Source organism: Phyllobates terribilis, unplaced genomic scaffold (assembly GCF_046119375.1).
Source record: "Phyllobates terribilis strain yellow unplaced genomic scaffold, ASM4611937v1 Scaffold_11__3_contigs__length_659146591, whole genome shotgun sequence".
NCBI classification, from domain to species: domain Eukaryota; kingdom Metazoa; phylum Chordata; class Amphibia; order Anura; family Dendrobatidae; genus Phyllobates; species Phyllobates terribilis.
In genome coordinates this window covers 255,461,273-255,482,499 of record NW_027362771.1, presented here as the reverse complement: position 1 = coordinate 255,482,499, position 21,227 = coordinate 255,461,273, and positions in this window count along the sequence as shown.

Genomic DNA, 21,227 nt, shown 5'->3' with positions numbered 1-21,227 from the left:
GCCATAGCGGGCGATTACACACAGCCCAGCCTCATCTCATCCCAACGTGCATTGGGGGACAATGAGGGAGAGGAGGAAGAGGAGGAGGATGAGGAAGAACAGAAGCTGGCATCATGCGCTGTAGACGGTAGTACCTGTACAACTGTCATACTGTCGGTTCAGCGTGGGTGGCCTAAGGACAGGGGAGAGGAGGAGTGGGAGGAGAGCATGGTCAGTTGTCATCTTAGTGAGGACACGGAAGTCTTGCCCGTTACCAGTCTGGCACGCATGGCTGACTTTATGTTATGCTGCCTTAACCGTGACCCTCACATTGTCAAAATGTTGGGTGACAGTCATTGCTGGTTGGTGACACTTTTAGACCCCCGCTACAGGAGAAATTTCACTCTCTTATTCCTGAGGTGGAGAGGTCTACAAAAATGTGGCAGTACTCGAAGGCCCTTGCTGCAGAAGTGTTAAAAAAATTCCCATCTGAACACGCTAACGGCAGAGGTCATAGTTCGTTGACCAACCAAGGCGTACATGTGAGAGAGACGCAACTCCAATCCAGCAGAGGTAGGGGAACACTGTCAACATTCTGGGTCAGTTTTCTGAGACCCGCCCAGCTTATAGGCCCTGAGGCGCGGGGTACTCTCACAAGGAGTGGAAAGTTTCAAAAGATGGTGAGGGAGTACCTTGCCGACCGTACCAGCATCCTCCGTGATTCCTCTCTGCCTTTTAAGTATTGGGTATCCAAGCTGGACACTTGGAATGAACTCGCTCTGTATGCCTTGGAGGTCCTGGCCTGCCCTGCCACTAGCGTGTTATCGGAGCGTGTTTTTAGTGCCGCTGGGGGAATTATAACTGATAAGCGCACTCACCTGTCAACTGACAATGCTGACAAGCTGACCCTTATCAAAATGAACAAGGGCTGGATTGGGCCAGACTTCTCATCACCACCAAATGACAGCAGAGTAACATAAAGTCAAATCCACTGTGTTATTTCAGGAGGTGTATTCCATGCACCGCTGCACACCCACACATGGGTATACGCTTCCTCATTTCGGCTGTATTTTGCTCTTCTCCTTATCCTCAGCCTCCACCACCACTATACCACCAGGGTGACCATGGTCCGTGTTGCCAGCATTGCAAGTTCCTCCGTTCTAATTTTTGGCAGCTTTTGCTTGGAAGGCATAGGCATAGACTATGGGAGACCCACTTCTCAATAATGGGAATAATGTTTTGAATATGCTGTACTGCATGGCTCTTGTTTGCCAGCACTGCAAGTTCCTCCTTTCTAAATTTTGGCAGCATTTGCTTGGAAGGCATAGGCAAAGACTATGGAAGACCCCTCCCCAATAATGGGAATAATGTTTTGAATATGCCGTACAGCATGGCTCTTGTTTGCCAGCATTGCAAGTTCCTCCGTCCTAATTTTAAGGCTTTTGCTTGAAAGGCATAGGCAAAGACTATGGGAGACCAACTCCCCAATAATGGGAATAATGTTTTGAATATGCAGTACTGCATGGATCTTGTAAGGGGCATTAAAATAGTCTTGTTAAGCTACCAAGGGGAATTGATATTGTCTTTTTATTCCACTGTGACCTCCACGTCTCTTCCAAGGGACATTAAAACCGTCTTGTTAAGCTACTGCGACCTCCACCACTCTTCCAAGGGGCATTAAAACCATCTTGTTAAGATACTATCACCTCCACCACTCTTACAAGGGGCATTCATATTGTCTTTTTATTCCACTGTGACCTACACGTCTCTTCCAAGGGGCATTAAAACCGTCTTGTTAAGCTACTGCAACCTCCACCACTCTTCCAAGGGGCATTAAAACCATCTTGTTAAGCTACTGCGACCTCCACCACTCTTCCAAGGGGCATTAAAACCGTCTTGTTAACCTACTACGACCTCGACCACTTTTCCAAGGGTTATTAAAACAGTCTTGTTAAACCACTCTGACCTCCACATCTCTTCCAAGGGGCATTAAAACCATTTTGTTAAGCTACTCTGAACTCCACGTCTCTTCCAAGGGGCATTAAAACCATCTTGTTAAGCTACTGCGACCTCCACCACTTTTCCAAGGGGCATTAAAACCGTCTTGTTAAACCACTCTGACCTCCACATCTCTTGAGGGGGCATTTAAACCATCTTATTAAGCTACTGCGACCTCCACATCTCTTCCAAGGGGCATTAAAACCGTCTTGTTAAGCTACTGTGACCTCCACCACTCTTCCAAGGGGCATTAAAACCGTATTGTTAAGCTACTGCGACCTCCACATCTCTTCCAATGGGCACTAAAACCATCTTGTTAAGCTACTGCGACCTCCACGTCTCTTCCAAGGGGCATTAAAACCGTCTTGTTAAGCTACTGCGACTTCCACGTCTTTTCCAAGGGGCATTAAAACAGTCTTGTTAAGCTGCTGCGACCTCCACCACGTTTCCAAGGGGCAATAAAACCGTCTTGTTAAACCACTCTGAAATCCACATCTCTTCCAAGGAGCATTAAAACCATCTTGTTAAACCACTCTGACCTCCACATCTCTTCCAAGGGGCATTAAAACTGTCTTGTTAAGCTACTGCGACCTCCACATCTTTTCCAAGGGGCACTAAAATCGTCTGGTTAAGCTACTGCGACCTCCACCACTTTTCCAAGGGGCATTAAAACCATCTTCTTAAACCACTCTGACCTCCACGTCTCTTCCAAGGGGCATTAAAACCGTCTTGTTAAGATACTGCGACCTCCACATCTCTTCCAAGGGGCATTAAAACCGTTTTGTTAAGCTACTCTGACCTCCACATCTTTTCCAAGGGGCATTAAAACCGACTGGTTAAGCTACTGCGACCTCTATCACTTTTACAAGGGGAATAAAAACCATCTTGTTAAACCACTCTGACCTCCACATCTCTGCCAAGGGGCATTAAAACCATCTTGTTAAGCTACTGTGACCTCCACGTCTCTTCCAAGGGGCATTAAAACGGTCTTGTTAAGCTACTGCGACCTCCACCACTTTTCCAAGGGGCATTAAAACCGTCTTGTTAAACCACTCTGACCTCCACATCTCTTCCAAGGGGGATTTAAATCATCTTGTTATGCTACTGCGACTTCCACATCTCTTCTAAGGGGCATTAACACCATCTTGTTAAGCTACTGTGACCTCCACAACTCTTCCAAGGGGCATTAAAACCATATTGTTAAGCTACTGCGACCTCCATGTCTCTTCCAAGGGCCATTAAAACCATCTTGTTAAGCTACTGCGACCTGCACGTCTCTTCCAAGGGGCAGTAAAACCGTCTTGTTAAGCTACTGCGACCTCCACGTCTCTTCCAAGGGGCTTTAAAACAGTCTTGTTAAACCACTCTGACCTCCACATCTCTTCCAAGGGGCACTAAAACCGTCTTGTTAAGCTACTGCGACATCCACATCTTTTCCAAGGGGCATTAAAACCGTGTGGTTAAGCTACTGCGACCTCCACCAATTTTCCAAGGGGCATTAAAACCGTCTTGTTAAACCACTCTAACCTCCACATCTCTTCCAAGGGGCATTTAAACCGTGTTGTCAAGCTACTGCGACCTCCACATCACCTCCAAGGGTCATTAAAACCATCTTGTTAAGGTACTGCGACCTCCACCACTTTTCCAAGGGGCATTAAAACCGTTTTCTTAAACCACTCCGACCTCCACGTCTCTTCCAAGGGGCATTAAAACCATCTTCTTAAGCTACTGCAACCTACACGTCTCTTCCAAGGTGCATTAAAACCGTCTTGTTAAGCTACTGCGACCTCCACAACTTTTCCAAGGGACATTAAAACCATCATGCTAAACCACTCTGACCTCCACATCTCTTCCAAGGGGCATTGAAACCATCTTGTTAAGCTACTGCGACCTCCACCACTTTTCCAAGGGGCATTAAAACCATCTTGTTAAACCACTCTGACCTCCACATCTCTTCCAAGGGGCATTTAAATCATCTTGTTAAGCTACTGCGACCTCCACATCTCTTCCAAGGGGCATTAAAACCGTATTGTTAAGCTACAGCGACCTCCACGTCTCTTCCAAGGAGCATTAAAACTGTCTTGTTAAGCTACTGCAACCTCCACATCTCTTCCAAGGGTCATTAAAACCATCTTGTTAAACCACTCTGTCCTCCACGTCTCTTCCAAGGGGCAATAAAACCGTCTTGTTAAGCTGCTGCAACCTCTAACACTTTTCCAAGGGGCATTAAAACCGTCCTGTTAAACCACTCTGACCTCCACATCTCTTCCAATGGGCATTTAATCCGTCTTGTTAAGCTTCTGCGACCTCCACATCTCTTCCAATGGGCATTAAAACCGTTTGTTAAGCGGCAGCGACCTCCACCACTTTTCCAAGGGGCATTAAAACCGTCTTGCTAAACCACTCTGACCTCCACATCTCTTCCAAGGAGCATTAAAACCATCTTGCTAAACCACACTGGCCTCCACATCTCTTCCAAGGGGCATTAAAACTGTCTTGTTAAGCTACTGAAACCTCCACATCTTCTCCAAGGGGCATTAAAATTGTCTGGTTAAGCTACTGCGACCTCAATCACTTTTCCAAGGGGCATTAAAACCATCTTGTTAAACCACTCTGACCTCCACATCTCTTCCAAGGGGCATTAAAACCGTCTTGTTAAGCTACAGCGACCTCCACGTCTCTTCCAAGGGGCATTAAAACTGTCTTGTTAAGCTACAGCAACCTCCACATCTCTTCCAAGGGGCATTAAAACGATCTTGTTAAACCACTCTGTCCTCCACGTCTCTTCCAAGGGGCAATAAAACCGTATTGTTAAGCTGCAGCAACCTCCACCACTTTTCCAAGGGGCATTAAAACCGTCTTGTTAAACCAGTCTGACCTCCACATCCCTTCCAAGGGGCATTTAATCCGTCTTGTTAAGCTTCTGCGACCTCCACATCTCTTACAAGGAGCATTAAAACCATCTTGTTAAGCTGCAGCGACCTCCACCACTTTTCCAGGGGGCATTAAAACCGTCTTGTTAAACCACTCTGACATACACATCTCTTCCAAGGAGCATTAAAACCATCTTGTTAAGCTACTGCTACCTCCACGTCTCTTCCAAGGGGCATTAAAACGGTCTTGTTAAGCTACTGCGACCTCCACCACTTTTCCAAGGGGTATTAAAACCGTCTTGTTGAACCACTCTGACCTCCACATCTCTTCCAAGGGGCATTTATATCATCTTGTTAAGATACTGCGACCTCCACATCTCTTCCAAGGGGCATTAAAACCGTCTTGTTAAGCTACTGTGACCTCCACCACTCTTCCAAGGGGCATTAAAACCGTATCGTTAAGCTACTTCGACCTCCATGTCTCTTCCAAGGGGCATTAAAACCGTCTTGTTAAGCTACTGCGACCTCCACGTCTCTTCCAAGGGGCATTTAAACCATCTTGTTAAGCCACTGCGACCTCCACGTCTCTTCCAAGGGGCATGAAAACCGTCTTGTAAAGATACTGCAACCTCCACGTCTCTTCCAAGGGGCTTTAAAACAGTCTTGTTAAACAACTCTGACCTCTACATCTCTTCCAAAGGGCATTAAAACCGTCTTGTTAAGCAACTGCGACACCACATCTTTTCCAAGGGGCATTAAAACCGTCTGGTTAAGCTACTGCGACCTCCACCACTTTTCCAAGGGGCATTAAAACCGTCTTGTAAAACCACTCTAACCTCCACATCTCTTCCAAGGGGCATTTAAACCGTCTTGTCAAGCTACTGCGACCTCCACGTCTCCTCCAAGGGGCATTAAAACCGTCTTGTTAAGCTGCCGCGACCCCCACCACTTTTCCAAGGGGCATTAAAACCGTCTTCTTAAACCACTCTGACCTCCACGTCTCTTTCAAGGGGCATTAAAACTGTCTTGTTAAGCTACTGCGACCTCCACGTCTCTTCCAAGGGGCATTAAAAAGGTCTTGTTAAGCTACTGCGACCTCCACGTCTCTTCCAAGGGGCATTAAAACCGTCTTTTTAAGCTGCTGCGACCTCCACCACTTTTCCAAGGGGCATTAAAACCATCTTGATAAACCACTCTGACCTCCACGTCTTTTCCAAGGGACATTAAAACCATCTTGTTTAGCTACTGCGACCTCCATCACCTTTCCAAGGGGCATTAAAACCGTCTTGTTAAACAACTCTGACCTCCACATCTCTTGCAAGGGCAATTTAAATAATCTTTTTGAGCTACTGCGACCACCACATCTCTACCAAGGGGCATTAAAACCGTATTTTTAAGCTACTGCGACCTCCATGTCTCTTCCAAGGGGCATTATAACCGTCTTGTTAAGCTACTGCGACCTCCATGTCTCTTCCAAGGGGCATTCAAACCATCTTATTAAGCCACTGCAACCTCCACATCTCTTCCAAGGGGCATTAAAACCGTCTTGTAAAGACACTGCGAACCCCACGTCTCTTCCAAGGGGCTTTAAAACAGTCTTGTTAAACCACTCTGACTTCCACATCTCTTCCTAGGGGCATTAAAACTGTCTCGTTAAGCTACTGCGACCTCAAGATGTTTTCAAAGGGGCATTAAAACCGTATTGTTATGCTACTGCGACCTCTACCACTTTTCCAAGGAGCATTAAAACCGTATGTTAAACCACTCTGACCTCCACGTCTCTTCCAAGGGGCATTAAAACCATCTTGTTAAGCTACTGTGACCTCCACCGCTCTTCGAAGGGACATTAAAAAAGTGTTGTTAAGCTACAGCGACCTCCACGTCTCTTCCACGGGGCATTAAAACTGTCTTGTTAAGCTACTGCGACCTCCACCACTTTTCCAAGGGGCATTAAAACCATCTTGTTAAACCACTCTGACCTCCACATCTCTTCCAAGGTGCATTTAAACCGTCTTGTCAAGCTACTGCGACCTCCACATCTCTTCCAAGGGGCATTAAAACCGTCTTGTTAAGCTACTGCGACCTCCACCACTTTTGCAATGGGCATTAAAACCATCTTGTTAAACTACTGTGACCTCCACGTCTCTTCCAAGCGGCATTTAAACCATCTTGTTAAGCTACTGTGACCTCCACCGCTCTTCAAAGGGACATTAAAACCATCTTGTTAAGCTACAGCGACCTCCACGTCTTTTCCAAGGGGCATTAAAACTGTCTTGTTAAGCTACTGCAACCTCCACATCTCTTACAAGGGGCATTAAAACGTTCTTGTTAAACCACTCTGTCCTCCACGTCTCTTCCAAGGGGCAATAAAACCATCTTGTTAAGCTGCTGTAACCTCCACCACTTTTCCAAGGGGCATTAAAACCGTCATGTTAAACCACTCTGACCTCCATATCTCTTCCAATGGGCATTTAATCCATCTTGTTAAGCTTCTGCGACCTCCACATCTCTTCCAAGGGGCATTAAAACCGTCTTGTTAAGCTGCAGCGACCTCCACCACTTTTCCAGGGGGTATAAAAACCGTCTTGTTAAACCACTCTGACCTCCACATATCTTCCAAGGAACATTAAAACCATCTTGTTAAACCATTCTGACCTCCATATCTCTTCCAAGGGGCATTAAAACTGTCTTGTTAAGCTACTGCGACCTCCACATCTTTTCCAAGGGGCATTAAAACCATCTGGTTAAGCTACTGCGACCTCAATCACTTTTCCAAGGGGCATTAAAAACATCTTGTTAAACCACTCTGACCTCCACATCTCTTCCAAGGGGCATTAAAACCATCTTGTTAAGCTACTGCTACCTCTACGTCTCTTCCAAGGGGCATTAAAACGGTCTTGTTAAGCTACTGCGACCTCCACCACTTTTCCAAGGGGCATTAAAACCGTCTTGTTAAACCACTCTGACCTCCACATCTCTTCCAAGGGGCATTTAAATCATCTTGTTAAGCTACTGCGACCTCCACATCTCTTCCAAGGGGCATTAAAACCGTATTGTTAAGCTACAGCGACCTCCACGTCTCTTCCAAGGAGCATTAAAACTGTCTTGTTAAGCTACTGCAACCTCCACATCTCTTCCAAGGGTCATTAAAACCATCTTGTTAAACCACTCTGTCCTCCACGTCTCTTCCAAGGGGCAATAAAACCGTCTTGTTAAGCTGCTGCAACCTCTAACACTTTTCCAAGGGGCATTAAAACCGTCCTGTTAAACCACTCTGACCTCCACATCTCTTCCAATGGGCATTTAATCCGTCTTGTTAAGCTTCTGCGACCTCCACATCTCTTCCAATGGGCATTAAAACCATTTGTTAAGCGGCAGCGACCTCCACCACTTTTCCAAGGGGCATTAAAACCGTCTTGCTAAACCACTCTGACCTCCACATCTCTTCCAAGGAGCATTAAAACCATCTTGCTAAACCACTCTGACCTCCACATCTCTTCCAAGGGGCATTAAAACTGTCTTGTTAAGCTACTGAAACCTCCACATCTTCTCCAAGGGGCATTAAAATTGTCTGGTTAAGCTACTGCGACCTCAATCACTTTTCCAAGGGGCATTAAAACCATCTTGTTAAACCACTCTGACCTCCACATCTCTTCCAAGGGGCATTAAAACCGTCTTGTTAAGCTACAGCGACCTCCACGTCTCTTCCAAGGGGCATTAAAACTGTCTTGTTAAGCTACAGCAACCTCCACATCTCTTCCAAGGGGCATTAAAACGATCTTGTTAAACCACTCTGTCCTCCAGGTCTCTTCCAAGGGGCAATAAAACCGTATTGTTAAGCTGCAGCAACCTCCACCACTTTTCCAAGGGGCATTAAAACCGTCTTGTTAAACCAGTCTGACCTCCACATCCCTTCCAAGGGGCATTTAATCCGTCTTGTTAAGCTTCTGCGACCTCCACATCTCTTACAAGGAGCATTAAAACCATCTTGTTAAGCTGCAGCGACCTCCACCACTTTTCCAGGGGGCATTAAAACCGTCTTGTTAAACCACTCTGACATACACATCTCTTCCAAGGAGCATTAAAACCATCTTGTTAAGCTACTGCTACCTCCACGTCTCTTCCAAGGGGCATTAAAACGGTCTTGTTAAGCTACTGCGACCTCCACCACTTTTCCAAGGGGTATTAAAACCGTCTTGTTGAACCACTCTGACCTCCACATCTCTTCCAAGGGGCATTTATATCATCTTGTTAAGATACTGCGACCTCCACATCTCTTCCAAGGGGCATTAAAACCGTCTTGTTAAGCTACTGTGACCTCCACCACTCTTCCAAGGGGCATTAAAACCGTATCGTTAAGCTACTTTGACCTCCATGTCTCTTCCAAGGGGCATTAAAACCGTCTTGTTAAGCTACTGCGACCTCCACGTCTCTTCCAAGGGGCATTTAAACCATCTTGTTAAGCCACTGCGACCTCCACGTCTCTTCCAAGGGGCATGAAAACCGTCTTGTAAAGATACTGCAACCTCCACGTCTCTTCCAAGGGGCTTTAAAACAGTCTTGTTAAACAACTCTGACCTCCACATCTCTTCCAAAGGGCATTAAAACCGTCTTGTTAAGCAACTGCGACACCACATCTTTTCCAAGGGGCATTAAAACCGTTTGGTTAAGCTACTGCGACCTCCACCACTTTTCCAAGGGGCATTAAAACCGTCTTGTAAAACCACTCTAACCTCCACATCTCTTCCAAGGGGCATTTAAACCGAATTGTCAAGCTACTGCGACCTCCACGTCTCCTCCAAGGGGCATTAAAACCGTCTTGTTAAGCTGCCGCGACCCCCACCACTTTTCCAAGGGGCATTAAAACCGTCTTCTTAAACCACTCTGACCTCCACGTCTCTTTCAAGGGGCATTAAAACTGTCTTGTTAAGCTACTGCGACCTCCATGTCTCTTCCAAGGGGCATTAAAAAGGTCTTGTTAAGCTACTGCGACCTCCACGTCTCTTCCAAGGGGCATTAAAACCGTATTTTTAAGCTGCTGCGACCTCCACCACTTTTCCAAGGGGCATTAAAACCATCTTGATAAACCACTCTGACCTCCACGTCTTTTCCAAGGGACATTAAAACCATCTTGTTTAGCTACTGCGACCTCCATCACCTTTCCAAGGGGCATTAAAACCGTCTTGTTAAACAACTCTGACCTCCACATCTCTTGCAAGGGCAATTTAAATAATCTTTTTGAGCTACTGCGACCACCACATCTCTACCAAGGGGCATTAAAACCGTATTTTTAAGCTACTGCGACCTCCATGTCTCTTCCAAGGGGCATTATAACCGTCTTGTTAAGCTACTGCGACCTCCATGTCTCTTCCAAGGGGCATTCAAACCATCTTATTAAGCCACTGCAACCTCCACATCTCTTCCAAGGGGCATTAAAACCGTCTTGTAAAGACACTGCGAACCCCACGTCTCTTCCAAGGGGCTTTAAAACAGTCTTGTTAAACCACTCTGACTTCCACATCTCTTCCTAGGGGCATTAAAACTGTCTCGTTAAGCTACTGCGACCTCAAGATGTTTTCAAAGGGGCATTAAAACCGTATTGTTATGCTACTGCGACCTCTACCACTTTTCCAAGGAGCATTAAAACCGTATGTTAAACCACTCTGACCTCCACGTCTCTTCCAAGGGGCATTAAAACCATCTTGTTAAGCTACTGTGACCTCCACCGCTCTTCGAAGGGACATTAAAAAAGTGTTGTTAAGCTACAGCGACCTCCACGTCTCTTCCACGGGGCATTAAAACTGTCTTGTTAAGCTACTGCGACCTCCACCACTTTTCCAAGGGGCATTAAAACCATCTTGTTAAACCACTCTGACCTCCACATCTCTTCCAAGGGGCATTTAAACCGTCTTGTCAAGCTACTGCGACCTCCACATCTCTTCCAAGGGGCATTAAAACCGTCTTGTTAAGCTACTGCGACCTCCACCACTTTTGCAATGGGCATTAAAACCATCTTGTTAAACTACTGTGACCTCCACGTCTCTTCCAAGCGGCATTTAAACCATCTTGTTAAGCTACTGTGACCTCCACCGCTCTTCAAAGGGACATTAAAACCATCTTGTTAAGCTACAGCGACCTCCACGTCTTTTCCAAGGGGCATTAAAACTGTCTTGTTAAGCTACTGCAACCTCCACATCTCTTACAAGGGGCATTAAAACGTTCTTGTTAAACCACTCTGTCCTCCACGTCTCTTCCAAGGGGCAATAAAACCATCTTGTTAAGCTGCTGTAACCTCCACCACTTTTCCAAGGGGCATTAAAACCGTCATGTTAAACCACTCTGACCTCCATATCTCTTCCAATGGGCATTTAATCCATCTTGTTAAGCTTCTGCGACCTCCACATCTCTTCCAAGGGGCATTAAAACCGTCTTGTTAAGCTGCAGCGACCTCCACCACTTTTCCAGGGGGTATAAAAACCGTCTTGTTAAACCACTCTGACCTCCACATATCTTCCAAGGAACATTAAAACCATCTTGTTAAACCATTCTGACCTCCATATCTCTTCCAAGGGGCATTAAAACTGTCTTGTTAAGCTACTGCGACCTCCACATCTTTTCCAAGGGGCATTAAAACCATCTGGTTAAGCTACTGCGACCTCAATCACTTTTCCAAGGGGCATTAAAAACATCTTGTTAAACCACTCTGACCTCCACATCTCTTCCAAGGGGCATTAAAACCATCTTGTTAAGCTACTGCTACCTCTACGTCTCTTCCAAGGGGCATTAAAACGGTCTTGTTAAGCTACTGCGACCTCCACCACTTTTCCAAGGGGCATTAAAACCGTCTTGTTAAACCACTCTGACCTCCACATCTCTTCCAAGGGGCATTTAAATCATCTTGTTAAGCTACTGCGACCTCCACATCTCTTCCAAGGGGCATTAAAACCGTCTTGTTAAGCTACTGTGACCTCCACCACTCTTCCAAGGGGCATTAAAACCGTATCCTTAAGCTACGTCGACCTCCATGTCTCTTCCAAGGGGCATTTAAACCGTCTTGTTAAGCCACTGCGACCTCCACGTCTCTTCCAAGGGGCATGAAAACCGTCTTGTAAAGATACTGCAACCTCCACGTCTCTTCCAAGGGGCTTTAAAACAGTCTTGTTAAACCACTCTGACCTCCACATCTCTTCCAAGGTGCATTAAAACCGTCTTGTTAAGCAACTGCGACATCCACATCTTTTCCAAGGGGCATTAAAACCGTCTGGTTAAACCACTCTAACTTCCACATCTCTTCCAAGGGGCATTTAAACCGTCTTATCAAGCTACTGCGACCTCCACGTCTCCTCCAAGGGGCATTAAAACCGTCTTGTTAAGCTGCTGCGACCTCCACCACTTTTCCAAGGGGCATTAAAACCGTCTTCTTAAACCACTCTGACCTCCACGTCTCTTCCAAGGGGCATTAAAACCGTCTTGTTAAACCACTCTGACCTCCACATCTCTTGCAAGGGCAATTTAAATAATCTTTTTAAGCTATTGCGACCTCCACATCTCTACCAAGGAGCATTAAAACCGTATTTTTAAGCTACTGCGACCTCCATGTCTCTTCCAAGGGGCATTAGAACCGTCTTGTTAAGCTACTGCGACCTCCATGTCTATTCCAAGGGGCATTCAAACCATCTTATTAAGCCACTGCGTTCTCCACATCTGTTCCAAGGGGCATTAAAACCGCCTTGTTAAGCTTCTGCGACCTCCACCACTTTTGCAATGGGCATTAAAACCGTCTTGTTAAACTACTGTGACCTCCACGTCTCTTCCAAGGGGCATTAAAACCATCTTGTTAACCTACTGTGACCTCCAGCGCTCTTCGAAGGGACATTAAAACCGTCTTGTTAAGCTACAGCGACCTCCACGTCTCTTCCAAGGGGCATCAAAACTGTCTTGTTAGGCTACTGCAACCTCCACAACTCTTCCAAGGGGCATTAAAACGATCTTGTTAAACGACTCTGTCCTCCACGTCTCTTCCAAGGGGCATCAAAACTGTCTTGTTAGGCTACTGCAACCTCCATATCTCTTCCAAGGGGCATTAAAACGATCTTGTTAAACCACTCTGTCCTCCACGTCTCTTACAAGGGGCATTAAAACCGTCTTGTTAAACCACTCTGACCTACACATCTCTTCCAAGGAGGATTAAAACCATCTTGTTAAACCACTCTGACCTCCACATCTCTTCCAAGGGGCATTAAAACTGTCTTGTTAAGCTAATGCGACCTCCACATCTTTTGCAATGGGCATTAAAACCGTCTGGTTAAGCTACTGCGACCTCAATCACTTTTCCAAGGGGCATTAAAACCATCTTGTTAAACTACTCTGTCCTCCACATCTCTTCCAAGAGGCATTAAAACCATCTTGTTAAGCTACTGCTACCTCCACGTCTCTTCCAAGGGGCATTAAAACCGTCTTGTTAAACCACTCTAACCTCCAAATTTCTTACAAGTGGCATTTAAACCGTCTTGTCAAGCTACTGCGACCTCCACGTCTCCTCCAAGGGGCATTAAAACCGTCTTCTTAAACCACTCTGACCTCCACGTCTCTTTCAAGGGGCATTAAAACTGTCTTGCTAAGCTACTGCGACCTCCACGTCTCTTCCAAGGGGCATTAAAACCGTCTTGTTAAGCTACTGCGACCTCCATGTCTCTTCCAAGGGGCATTAAAACCGTTTTGTTAAGCTACTGCGACCTACACCACTTTTCCAAGGGGCATTAAAACCATCTTGCTAAACCACTCTGACCTCCACGTCTTTTCCAAGGGGCATTAAAACCATCTTGTTAAGCTACTGCGACCTCCACCACTTTTCCAAGGGGCATTAAAACCGTCTTGTTAAACCACTCTGACCTCCACATCTCTTGCAAGGGCAATTTAAATAATCTTTTTAAGCTACTGCGACCACCACATCTCTGCCAAGGGGCATTAAAACCGTATTTTTAAGATACTGCGACCTCCATGTCTCTTCCAAGGGGCATTAGAAGCGTCATGTTAAGCTACTGCGACCTCCATGTCTTTTTCAAGGGGCATTCAAACCATCTTATTAAGCCACTGCGACCTCCATATCTCTTCCAAGGGGCATTAAAACCGTCTTGTAAAGATACTGCGAACTCCACGTCTCTTCCAAGGGGCTTTAAAACAGTCTTGTTAAACCATTCTGACCTCCACATCTCTTCCAAGGGGCATGAAAACCGTCTCGTTAAGCTACTGCGACCTCCATATCTTTTCAAAGGGGCATTAAAACCGTATTGTTATGCCCCTGCGACCTCCACCACTTTTCCAAGGAGCATTAAAACCGTATGTTAAACCACTCTGATCTCCACGTCTCTTCCAAGGGGCATTAAAACCATCTTGTTAAGCTACTGTGACCTCCACCGCTCTTCGAAGGGACATTAAAACCATCTTGTTAAGCTACAGCGACCTCCACGTCTCTTCCACGGGGCATTAAAACTGTCTTGTTAAGCTACTGCGACCTCCACCACTTTTCCAAGGGGCATTAAAACAGTCTTGTTAAACCACTCTGACCTCCACATCTCTTCCAAGGGGCATTTAAACCGTCTTGTCAAGCTACTGCGACCTCCACATCTCTTCCAAGGGGCATTAAAACCGTCTTGTTAAGCTACTGCGACCTCCACCACTTTTGCAATGGGCATTAAAACCGTCTTGTTAAGCTACTGTGACCTCCACGTCTTTTCCAAGGGGCATTGAAACCATCTTATTAAGCTTCTGTGACCTCCACCACTCTTCGAAGGGACATTAAAACCGTCTTGTTAAGCTACAGCGACCTCCACGTCTCTTCCAAGGGGCATTAAAACTGTCTTGTTAAGCTACTGCAACCTCCACATCTCTTCCAAGGGGCATTAAAGCGATCTTGTTAAAACACTCTGTCCTCCACGTCTCTTCTAAGGGGAAATAAAACCGTCTTGTTAAGTTGCTGTAACCTCCAACACTTTTCCAAGGGGCATTAAAACCGTCATGTTAAACCACCGTGACCTCCACATCTCTTCCAATGGGCATTTAATCCGTCTTGTTAAGCTTCTGCGACCTCCACATCTCTTACAAGGGGCATTAAAACCGTCTTGTTAAGCTGCAGCGACCTTCACCACTTTTCCAGGGGGTATTAAAACCGTCTTGTTAAACCACTCTGACCTCCACATTTCTTCCAAGGAGCATTAAAACCATCTTGTTAAACCACTCTGACCTCCACATCTCTTCCAAGGGGCATTAAAACTGTCTTTTTAAGCTACTGCGACCTCCACATCTTTTCCAAGGGGCATTAAAAACATCTTGTTAAACCACTCTGACCTCCACATCTCTTCCAAGGGGCATTAAAACCATCTTGTTAAGCTACTGTAACCTCCACGTCTCTTCCAAGGGGCATTAAGACGGTCTTGTTAAGCTACTACGACCTCCACCACTTTTCCAAGTGGCATTAAAACCGTCTTGTTAAACCACTCTGACCTCCACATCTCTTCCAAGGGGCATTTAAATCATCTTGTTAAGCTACTACGACCTCCACCACTTTTCCAAGGGGCATTAAAACCGTCTTGTTAAACCACTCTGACCTCCACATCTCTTCCAAGGGGAATTTAAATCATCTTGTTAAGCTACTGCGACCTCCACATCTCTTCCAAGGGGCATTAAAACCGTCTTGTTAAGATACTGTGACCTCCACCACTCTTCCAAGGGGCATTAAAAGCGTATCGTTAAGCTACTTCGACCTCCATGTCTCTTCCAAGGGGCATTTAAACCATCTTGTTAAGCCACTGCGACCTCCACGTCTCTTCCAAGGGGCATGAAAACCGTCTTGTAAAGATACTGCAACCTCCACGTCTCTTCCAAGGGGCTTTAAAACAGTCTTGTTAAACCACTCTGACCTCCACATCTCTTCCAAGGTGCATTAAAACCGTCTTGCTAAGCTACTGCGACCTCCACGTCTCTTCCAAGGGGCATTAAAACCGTCTTGTTAAGCTACTGTAACCTCCACCACTTTTCCAAGGGGCATTAAAACCATCTTGCTAAACCACTCTGACCTCCACGTCTTTTCCAAGGGGCATTAAAACCATCTTGTTAAGCTACTGCGACCTCCACCACTTTTTCAAGGGGCATTAAAACAGTCTTGTTAAACCACTCTGACCTCCACATCTCTTGCAAGGGCAATTTAAATAATCTTTTTAAGCTACTGCGACCTCCACTTGTCTACCAAGGGGCATTAAAACCGTATTGTAAAGCTACTGCGACCTTCATGTCTCTTCCAAGGGGCATTAGGACCGTCTTGTTAAGCTACTGCTACCTCCATGTCTCTTCCAAGGGGCATTCAAACCATCTTATTAAGCCACTGCGAGCTCCACATCTCTTCCAAGGGGCAATAAAACCGTCTAGTAAAGATACTGCGAACTCCATGTCTCTTCCAACGGGCTTTAAAACAGTCTTGTTAAACCACTCTGACCTCCACATCTCTTCCTAAGGGCATAAAAACCGTTTCGTTAAGCTACTGCTACCTCTAGATCTTTTCAAAGGGGCATTAAAACCATATTGTTATGCTACTGCGACCTCCACCACTTTTCCAAGGAGCATTAAAACCGTATGTTCAACCACTCTGACCTCCACGTCTTTTCCAAGGGGCTTTAAAACCGTCTTGTTAAGCTACTGCGACCTCCACGTCTCTTCCAAGAAGCATTAAAACCGTCTTGTTTAGCTACTGTGACCTCCACCACTTTTCCAAGGGGCATTAAAACCGTCTTGTTAAACCTCTCTGACCTCCACATCTCGTCCAAGGGTCATTTAAACCGTCTTGTCAAGCTACTGCGACCTCCACATCTCTTCCAAGGGGCATTAAAACCGTCTTTTTAAGCTACTGCGACCTCCACCACTTCTCCAAGGAGAATTAAAACCGTCTTGTTAAACTACTGTGACCTCCACGTCTCTTCCAAGGGGCATTAAAACTGTCTTGTTAAGCTACTGCGAACTCCACCACTTTTCCAAGGGGCATTAAAACCATCTTGTTAAACCACTCTGACCTCCATGTCTCTTCCAAAGGCATTAAAACCATTTTGTTAAGCTATTGCGACCTCCACGTCTGTTCCAAGGGGCATTAAAACCGTCTTGTTAAGCTACTGCGACCTCCACGTCTCTTCCAAGGTGCATGAAAAACGTCTTGTTAAGCTAATGCAACCTCCACATCTCTTCCAAGGGGCATTAAAACCATCTTGTTAAACCACTCTGTCCTCCACGTCTCTTCCAAGTGGCATTAAAACCGTCTTGTTAAGCTGCTGCAACCTCCACCACTTTTCCAAGGGGCATTAAAACCGTCTTGTTAAACCACTCTGACCTTCACATCTCTTCCAATGGGCATTTAATCCATCTTGTTAAGCTTCTGCGACCTCCAGATCTCTTCCAAGGGACATTAAAACTGTCTTGTTAAGCTGCTGCGACCTCCACCACATTTCCAAGGGGCATTAAAACCATCTTGTTAGACCACTCTGACTTCCACGTCTCTTCCAAAGGGCATTAAAACCGTACTGTTAAGCTATTGCGACCTCCACGTCTCTTCCAAGGGGCATTAAAACCGTCTTGTTAAGCTACTGCGACCTGCACGTCTCTGCCAAGGGGCATTGAAACCGTCTTGTTAAGCGACTGCGACCTCTACGTCTCTTCCAAGGGGCATTAAAACCGTCTTGTTAAGCTACTGCGACCTCCAACACTTTCCCAAGGGACATTAAAACCTTCTTGTTAAACCACTCTGACCTCCATGTCTCTTCCAAGGGCATTAAAACCGTCTTGTTAAGCTATTGCGACCTCCACGTCTCTTCCAAGCGGCATTAAAACCGTCTTGTTAAGCTACTTCGACCTCCACGTCTCTTCCAAGGGACATTAAAACCGTCTTGTTAAGCTACTGCGACCTCCACATCTCCTCCAAGGGGCATTAAAACCGTCTTGTTAAATCACTCTGACCTCCAAGTCTCTTCCAAGGGGCATTAAAACCAACTTGATAAGCTACTGTGACCTCCACGTCTCTTACAAGGAGCATTAAAACCGTCTTGATAAGCTACTGCAACCTCCACGTCTCTTCCAATGGGTACTAAAATCATCTTGTTAAGCTGCTGCGACCTCCACGTCTCTTCCCAAGGGCATTAAAACCGTCTTGTTAAGCCACTGCGACGTCCACGTCTCTTCCAAGGGGCATTAAAACAGTCTTGTTAAACCACTCTGACCTCCACATCTCTTCCAAGGGGCATTAAAACCGTGTGGTTAAGCTACTGCGACCTCCACATCTTTTCTAAGGGGCATTAAAACCGTCTGGTTAAGCTACTGTGACCTCTATCACTTTTTCAAGGGGCATTAAAACCATATTCTTAAACCACTCTGACCTCCACGTCTCTTCCAAAGGGCATTTAAACCATCTTGTTAAGCTACTGTGACCTCCACGTCTCTTCCAAGGGGCATTAAAACGGTCTTGTTAAGCTACTGCGACCTCCACCACTTTTCCAAGGGGCATTAAAACCGTCTTGTTAAACCACTCTGATCTCCACATCTCTTCCAAGGGGCATTTAAATCATCTTGTTAAGCTCCTGCGACCACCTCATCTCTTCCAAGGGGCATTAAAACTGTCTTGTTAAGCTACTGTGACCTCCACCACTCTTCCAAGGGGCATTAAAACCGTATTGTTAAGTTACTGCAACCTCCATGTCTCTTCCAATGGGCATTAAAACCATCTTGTTAAACCACTCTGACCTCCACATCTCTTCCAAGGGGCATTAAAACCATCTTGTTAAGCTACTGAGACCTCCACATCTTTTCCAAGGGGCCTTAAAACCATCTGGTTAAGCTCCTGCGACCTCCACCACTTTTCCAAGGGGCATTAAAACTATCTTGTTAAACCACTCTAACTTCCACATCTCTTCCAAGGGGCATTTAAACCGTCTTGTCAAGCTACTGCGACCTCCACATCTCTTCCTAAGGGCATTAAAACTGTCTTGTTAAGCTACTGCGACCTCCACCACTTTTCCAAGGGGCATTAAAACCGTCTTGTTAAACGACTCTGACCTCCGCGTCTCTTCCAAGGGGCATTAAATCCATCTTGTTATGCTACTGGGACCTCCAAGTCTCTTCCAAGGGGCAATAAAACCGTCTTGTTAAGCTACTGCGACTTCCACCACTTTTACAAGGGGCATTAAAACCATCTTGCTAAACCACTCTGACCTCCAAGTCTTTTCCAAGGGGCATTAAAACTATCTTGTTAAGCTACTGCGACCTCCACATCTCTTCCAATGGGCATTAAAACCGTTTTGTTAAGCTACTGCGACCACCACCCCTTTTCCAAGGGGCATTAAAACCGTCTTGTTAAACCACTCTGACCTCCACATCTCTTCCAAGGGGCATTTAAATCATCTTGTTAAGCTACTGTGACCTCCAGCACTCTTCCAAGGGTCATTAAAACCGTCTTGTTAAGCTACTGCAACCTCCACGTCTCTTCCAAGGGGCATTAAAACCATCTTGTTAAGCCAGTGCGACCTCCATGTCTCTTCCAAGGGGCATTAAAACAGTTTGTAAAGATAATGCGAACTCCACGTTTCTTCCAAGGGGCTTAAAATCAGTCTTGTTAAACCACTCTGACCTCCACATCTCTTCCAAGGGGCATTAAAACCGTCTTGTTAAGCTACTGCGAACTCCATATCTTTTCAAAGGGGCATTAAAACGGTATTGTTAAGCTACTCTGACGTCCACCACTTTTCGAAGGGGCATTAAAAACAACTTGTTAAACCACTCTGACCTCCACGTCTCTTCCAAAGGGAATTAAAACCGTCTTGTTAAGCTATTGCGACCTCCACGTCTCTTCCAAGGGGCATTAAAATGGTCTTGTTAAGCTACTGCGACCTCCACGTCTCTTCCAAGGGGCATTAAAACCGTCTTATTAGCTACTGCGACCTCCACGTCTCTTCCAAGGACCATTAAAACCATCTTCTTAAACCCCTCTGATCTCCACGTCTCTTACAAGGGGCATTAAAACCATCTACTTAAACCACTCTGATCTCCACGTCTCTTCCAAGGGGCATTAAAACCGTTTTGTTAAGCTACTGCGAACTCCACGTTTCTTCCAAGGGGCATTAAAATCGTCTTGTTAAGCTACTGCGACCTCCACCACTTTTCCAAGGGGCATTAAAACCATCTTGCTAAACCACTCTGACCTCCACGTCTTTTCCAAGGGGCATTAAAACCATCTTGTTAAGCTACTGCGACCTCCACCACTTTTCAAAGGGGCATTAAAACCGTCTTGTTAAACCACTCTGACCTTCACATCTCTTGCAAGGGCAATTTAAATAATCTTTTGAAGCTACTGCGACCTCCACATCTATACCAAAGTGCATTAAAACCGTATTGTTAAGCTACTGCGAATTCCATGTCTCTTCCAAGGGGCATTAGAAAAGTCTTGTTAAGCTACTGTGACCTCCATGTCTCTTCCAAGGGGCACTCAAACCATCTTATTAAGCCACTGCGACCTCCACATCTCTTCCAAGGGGCATTAAAACCGTCTTGTAAAGATACTGCGAACTCCATGTCTCTTCCAAGGGGCTTTGAAGCAGTCTTGTTAAACCACTCTGACCTCCACATCTCTTCCTAGGGGCGTTAAAACCGTTTTGTTAAGCTACTGCGACCTTCAGATCTTTTCAAAGGGGCATTAAAACCGTATTGTTATGCTACTGTGACCTCCACCACTTTTCCAAGGAGCATTAAAACCGTATGTTAAACCACTCTGACCTCCACGTCTTTTCCAAGGGGCTTTAAAACAGTCTTGTTAAGCTACTGCGACCTCTACGTCTCTTCCAAGAGGCATTAAAACCGTTTTGTTAAGCTACTGCGACCTCCACCACTTTTCCAAGGGGCATTAAAACCGTCCTGCTAAACCGCTCTGACCTCCACATCTCTTCCAAGGGGCATTAAAACCATCTTGTTAAGATACTGTGACCTTCAAGTCTCTTCCAAGGGGCATGAAAACTGTCTTGTTAAGCTACTGCGACCTCCACCACTTTTCCAAGGGGCATTAAAACCATCTTGTTAAACCACTCTGACCTCCACGTCTCTTCCAAGGCGCATGAAAAACGTCTTGTTAAGCTACTGCAACCTCCACATCTCTTCCAAGGGGCATTAAAACCATCTGGTTAAACCACTCTGTCCTCCACGTCTCTTCCAAGTGGCATTAAAACCATCTTGTTAAGCTGCTGCGACCTCCACCACATTTCCAAGGGGCATTAAAACCATGTTGTTAAACCACTCTGACCTCCACGTCTCTTCCAAAGGGCATTAAAACCGTACTGTTAAGCTATTGCGACCTCC